The sequence below is a fragment of the Nelumbo lutea genome, chromosome 1 (genome assembly GCF_056320005.1).
Source record: "Nelumbo lutea isolate HS-2025 chromosome 1, American lotus-T2T, whole genome shotgun sequence".
In the NCBI taxonomy this organism is placed as follows: Eukaryota; Viridiplantae; Streptophyta; class Magnoliopsida; order Proteales; family Nelumbonaceae; genus Nelumbo; species Nelumbo lutea.
Window position 1 is genome coordinate 72,048,313 of NC_142684.1, and position 5,988 is coordinate 72,054,300.

The window sequence follows — 5,988 nt, forward strand, 5'->3', positions numbered from 1 at the left end:
CTATGTGGGGCGCTCATAAAACACGCTCTTTGGGGTGCGGAGATAGAACCCCACCTAATTGCCATTCGAGTTGTTTGATAGTTTCCCCAAACAATCGATGGATCAATGCATGTGACATTATTTTGGAGCTAAAAGAGTCTTTCGACTCCTTTTTTTTATGCACCCTCGACTCCTTTTTTCGCACAAAAAAAAAAAAAAAAGAAAAACCATCCCCGTTGTTGTACCCCAGGGATTTTCTTATTTTTATTTTAAAATCTTAAAAATAAAATAATTACAATTTGTAATCTTATCAAAATAGATCTAAATATATTCAAATAATTTCAATCATATTTCAAAAAAAAATAAACTAATTTATAAGAAAAACACATATACTCAACATATATTTCATGTTTTGGACCTCAAGGCCTTAAACCCATTACCTAAATATCTTCATCGAAATTTATATATAGCGGGGATTCCCATAGGGCAGGGATCACGGGTGGGGAGTGCTCTCCCCATCCCTTCCCCATCCCCACCAACAGGGATGAGAAATTTCCATCCGTATTCCAACAGGAAAAAACCATCCTAATCCCATTCCATTCGAAAAATATCCCCATAAGAACAAGAAAAATAAGAAAAATTGTCATCCCTAAGTACAATATGCAGTGGGTTGGTGTGGGAAGCAGATTGAAAATTCCCTTATTCATGGAAAAAAATTTGGGCCCAAAATACCTTGTCACTTGTGCAAAATAAGCATAGATTTATAGGTAATTTGAATATTTAAACTGATATACTATTTATCAAAACCGCCAATATAAAGTGGGGCATTTAGCTGATCTGGATTATTAGATTGAATGTGTGAGTGTGATCAATCCATTGTAGGTTCAAATGTATTGATATTTATTGAGCATGAAATCAATACAACACTCCTTTTTTAAATTTTTTGTTACAATTTAAATATCTGTACCTACACATTATTAAACCACCCAACTCTAGCTATTGTTTGACTTTTTTTTTGTCATATTTTGATTTAATGAAGCATAATAAGGTCGTCTAGATTTTCAGGTTAACAATAGTGATATACTGCCACTAAATCATACATAGTGATATTATTTTTTAACTCTTACAATTTTGGGCTGGACCAAGCCCGGCATTAAAATAATAAAGTTTGAAGTACTAAGGTCAACTTTAAGCCCAGAACATTGGGAGTTGGGACAACTTCAATGTCAGCCTACTCCAAGGCCCGAGCCCAAAGATTTCTTGATTAGCTAGCTTAGGTTGTCCAGGCCCAGAGTAGCCTGACCTGATGCTGGCTCCTAGTAAGCAGTTATCAACATGTTAACTATACCTAATTTCCTCATCTAATACCTGATCATTTGCCATTCAGGATCAATATCAAGCATTGGAGGACTGCAGTGATCAAGAAGTTTGATGGCCTCTTCCTAAATATTTCATTTTTTGTCAGTACTAAATAATAAATATTGGAGGGGCTCAAAGGACTCAAATGTGGGGATTGAGAAGGGTGCATGTGAGGCCCATTGGCCATATAATGGAGAGCCTATAATTCTACGAAATTTATTTTGTGTCTCCATTTTTGAGCAACGCAGAGTGGCCATTTCAATTTGGGCGATTGGAAAATGTAACATGGACCTTACTTCCATACAGCCATCCCAAAATTTTAATGGCTGTACTTGAATTTTGAAGCTAAACGTCAGGATTAGGAATGACAATTTTTCTCATCCTCATGGGGATTCAGTTTTTCCAATCCGATAGGGTCGGGGATAGGGATTGTTTTAGCAGGGCAGAAACGTGAATGGAGATTTATAGGAATCTTCTATTGGAATTGGGGATGGGGATTGAAATCTATATATATACACTCAATTAAGTAAATTTATTTTAAAAAAAATACTGTAATTTAAAAATATTTCAGAGATTTGGATCCCAACGGGGAACTCATCCCCATCAAGAATCAGGGATGAAAGACAAATTTTATCTCTATAGAGATCGAGACGAGAATAAGGTTAATTTTAGAATCGGGATCAGGAACGGGGAACATGATCCCCTCCCCGCTGCCATTCTTAGTCAGGATCAGGCTTTTGGGTGCATCTAAAGGTAGGTACAAATCCCTCATACAAGAGCTTGGATTAAACATGAAACTTCCACTCCGGTCACTAAATCCACCATAGTTGGCAGAATGGTTAACTTCCGTTGATCTGTGTTGCTAAGCCACTTGGGAGTTGTGTGGATTTGAACAGGATCTACGTCACTGGTATCAAAAGTTAGCAAATGCCTCAGCTTTTTTGGCCAACAAATGAGCCATGGAATTACAGTTTCTACTAACATGAGAAATCGATATCTGGGAATGTGCTTTCACCATTTTCTACGCTATGATCATACTAATTCGTACCGACACAATTGAAATTAAGTTTAATAGAAATTAGAAAGTTAATTGGGGCCGTTTGATAACAACTGAAATGACTGAAAGGCTCCTTACCATGTCTTTTAATTAGTGAATAAAACGTTTGAGGTTGCGAGCTTTAATGGCTGAAGTTTTACTTAGATAAATAATTAGTTATTTACATATAGGATTTTTGGTTCTAACAACCCTTATATTTTGCGAAAAGGCCACTTTCATTTTTGATAAATTGAAAACACTTTAGATTAAAAATTTGAAAAAACCATCATTAGCCCCACAATGCACGGAGCTAGTGATGCCATTCATAGTCCATTAAATAATAAATAAAATAATAAAAATATTGATATGACACTTAAATTTAAAAAACTGAAAAATTGTAAGTGGATCCCATTAAATAAAATAAAAATCATTTAATATATATTTAATAAATATTAAAAATAATATATAAGTGAGTCTCACTTGAAATTTACTCTTTTAATTAAGATAAAAAATAATAAGTATATATCCCCAATACCCCAACCTTAACCAGCATCAGCCATCAAACCCTCAATCGAGTTCCCCTCTCCATTTTCTCTCCCTACCTCTCCCTCAAGCTATTGTCTCTCCAACCACCTCCCTTGTCTCGCTGGCGAGAAACCCCTGTAAACATGAACCACCACCACTCCAAAGATATGGTGTGGAAACATCTAAAGATGATCTCTCTCTCTCTCTTCTTGATTGAAACATGATTATGTCCTCCAAGCTTTTATATATCCCCAATCTTAACTAGCATCAGCCATCAACCCTCGATCGAGTTCCCTTCTCCATTTTCTCTCCCCTATCTCTCCCTCAAGCTATTCTATCTCCAACCACCTTCCTTGTCTCACTCGTGAGAAATCCCCTGCAAACATTAACAACCACCACTCCAAATATATAGTGTAGAAACATCTAAAGATGATCAAGCCACTCTACATTAAGGTGTCGAGGAGGTATGGAGAGAATATTAGATTTTCTGGATATCTAAACTTGGGCTTAGGAAAGGTAGCATCGCCACCGACGATGGTGAAAACGAAGATGGCAACACCAGTGTCGTCTCCCACAACAACAAACAACAATCAACAATCACAAAGAAGCAAAGGTGACAGAGGCACCCACAAGTAATTACGCAAAGCTCGTACTTCAGAGCCTTACATAAATACCACGACACTAGTAATTCCTAGTAATTAATCATTCAATTCTATAATACGAAATGGATATTTCTTGGGTCATATTCATCTCTGGAATTCTCTTCCTAGTTTTGTAGCAGCTCCGCTGAGGTTGTAACAATCGATGTCCACACAGATAAAGATCTCCTTCGTTCTGGCCTCCCTTATCTAGACGTTAGGTTGGTTGTTGGGAATGCCATTTTTTCTCATTTTCCTTGGCAATCTTGTTTGATATTTTTACAGGTTTTCTCTATTTTCCAAACTTTCTCCTTTTCTCTTTTTGAATGCTAAGGGTTAGGGCCTATTAACTTTATCTCTTAAGAGGAATCTTACAACTTTAAGAGAAAAATGGGTATTCATTTCCTCTCATCTCTTATCTCTTAAAAACGAATCTTATAACTTTTTGTTTTTCAATAATACCCCTAAAACACAAACAAATATTTTCATATATGGGGTTAAAATGGATATTTGACAATTTTCAGAATTTAGAACAGCATTCTCTATATTCAAGAAAAGAAAAATTCACCAATACCAATATACCTCTTAATGTAATTATTGCACTTTCGGATGTCAAATGTCAAAGCAAATGAACATGTCCAACGTTGTATGTATTAAAAGGGCAATGGAGGAGTTCTCATTGAAATTATATGATGCCTCCACCAACATGGTGCTTAGGAGAGACATTTTCTAGCTTTGCCGCACGCCCAGCTTCAATGCTGCATATGCGATGGGTGTTAACCACCACTATTGAGAGTTGTAGTGGCGGTGATGGGTGGAAAGGAGGGAGATGTGTGTTTGTGTGTGTGTGTGAGAGAGAGAGATAGAGAGAGAGAGATGGGCCCATATATAATTTTAAGTGGAACCCACTTGTTAATTTTCTCTTAAAAGAGAAAATTTCAAGTGGGACCCATCTATTTTTCTCTTAAAAGAGGAAATTCAAGTGGCACCCATCTACTTTTCTCTTAAAAGAGGAAGTTTAAGTGGGACCCACTTATATATTATTTTTAACATTTATTAATTATACATCAAATAGTTTTTATTTTATTCAACGGAACCCACTTACAATTTTTCAGTTTTTTGAGTTTAACGATGTCATATCAACATTTTCTATTATTTTATTTGTTATTTAATGGATTGTGAACGATGTCAGTGCATTTTGGGGGTAACGGTGGTCTTTTCAACTTAGTTTAAGGTCTAAATTGGTCTCTTGGATTATAAAAAGATGAAAGTGGCCTTTTCACAAAATACATGGGTTGTTAGAGCCAAAAATCCCTTAAATATATCCTATGGTTTGTATGCTTGGTAGATTAAAGATTGAAGGAAAAGGAATAAAAGGACAAAATCACCCTTGCCTATTCACTAAATTTTCAATATCCCTTCAAGAGAAAATGTGGTCATGGTCTCATGGACAATGGTGAAATAAAGTATCTAGTCCTTATGTAACGGTGGGTCCAAGCAAGGAGATAGAGCTAATCTGTGCTTGGTTTGAAAGAAAATTTAATGAATAGGCAAGGGGGGTGTCAAAGTCAAGTTAGGCAACTGATGCGCCTCATCGGCTTCTCTCTTGCTTTGTATATCGTCGGGCATCTATCGAATTTGGTTTTTGTGTCTGTTAAAGTTGTTCTAAAGAAAATGCAGGAGATTGTAGCAAAATATCTCCTATACTTCTCCAGACTCCAGCTAATGAAGTTATTTTAATCGACCTTTGACGGGGATACCCTGAATCAATTATCCCCTCAAATTTCCTTTTTGTGTTTTGCTTTTCTTCCTTCCAAGAGAAAATCCGGGACCGCATCTCTCGTTCTCACGGGTTGAGACTTGAGAAAGCAGAATTTGACCGTTGTACAAGTCTGAGACTAAACGGAGAATAGAAGACGTATTTTGAGATTAGTGCATCTCCACACACATGGAAGGGCAAAAGGAGAAAAGAGAAAACAAAAATTGGAACTTAATTGTAGGGCTTTACCCAAGAGGGAGCCCTTCCAGAAATTCTCGACGGCCAGGGGAGAACCCAGGCCGTAGAGGGGGTTTGGAAATAGTTTTCAACCAGCAATTGACGCGCCTCGGTTAATACCTCACTAGCTGCGTCATTGCCCCAAGCGCAAAGATGAGTTTGGCCTCCCCCTACGTTCTACTTTTATAGCCTCTCTCTCGTCATCCTCTTCTCCACAACTTCCGATGTGGGATTCATTCTTCTTTCTTCGTTCCTCTTTTCTCATGTTTATTGAATCAAGTCTGTCTAACCAAAGATCTAAACCACCCCTCTTAATAATAATGCCCCTCTCTCATATCAATGACTCTAGATAAACAAAATTATTCATATTGATAAACAACTCCTAGTGAGCTTCCCCAAACAATTGGTGAATTTTCTGTGGTAAAGTAATTTGGGGGTCAAAAGGAGAAAGTTCC

General features: G+C 36.9%; 1 non-coding gene across 1 annotated transcript; it reads right to left on the reverse strand.

The window, feature by feature from the left end:
* Positions 1-5,537: 5,537 nt before the first annotated feature.
* LOC148875275 (U4 spliceosomal RNA) lies at positions 5,538-5,688 on the reverse strand. The gene has a single exon (XR_016106028.1). It is a non-coding gene; the product is annotated as a U4 spliceosomal RNA (small nuclear RNA).
* Between the last annotated feature and the right edge of the window lie 300 nt (positions 5,689-5,988).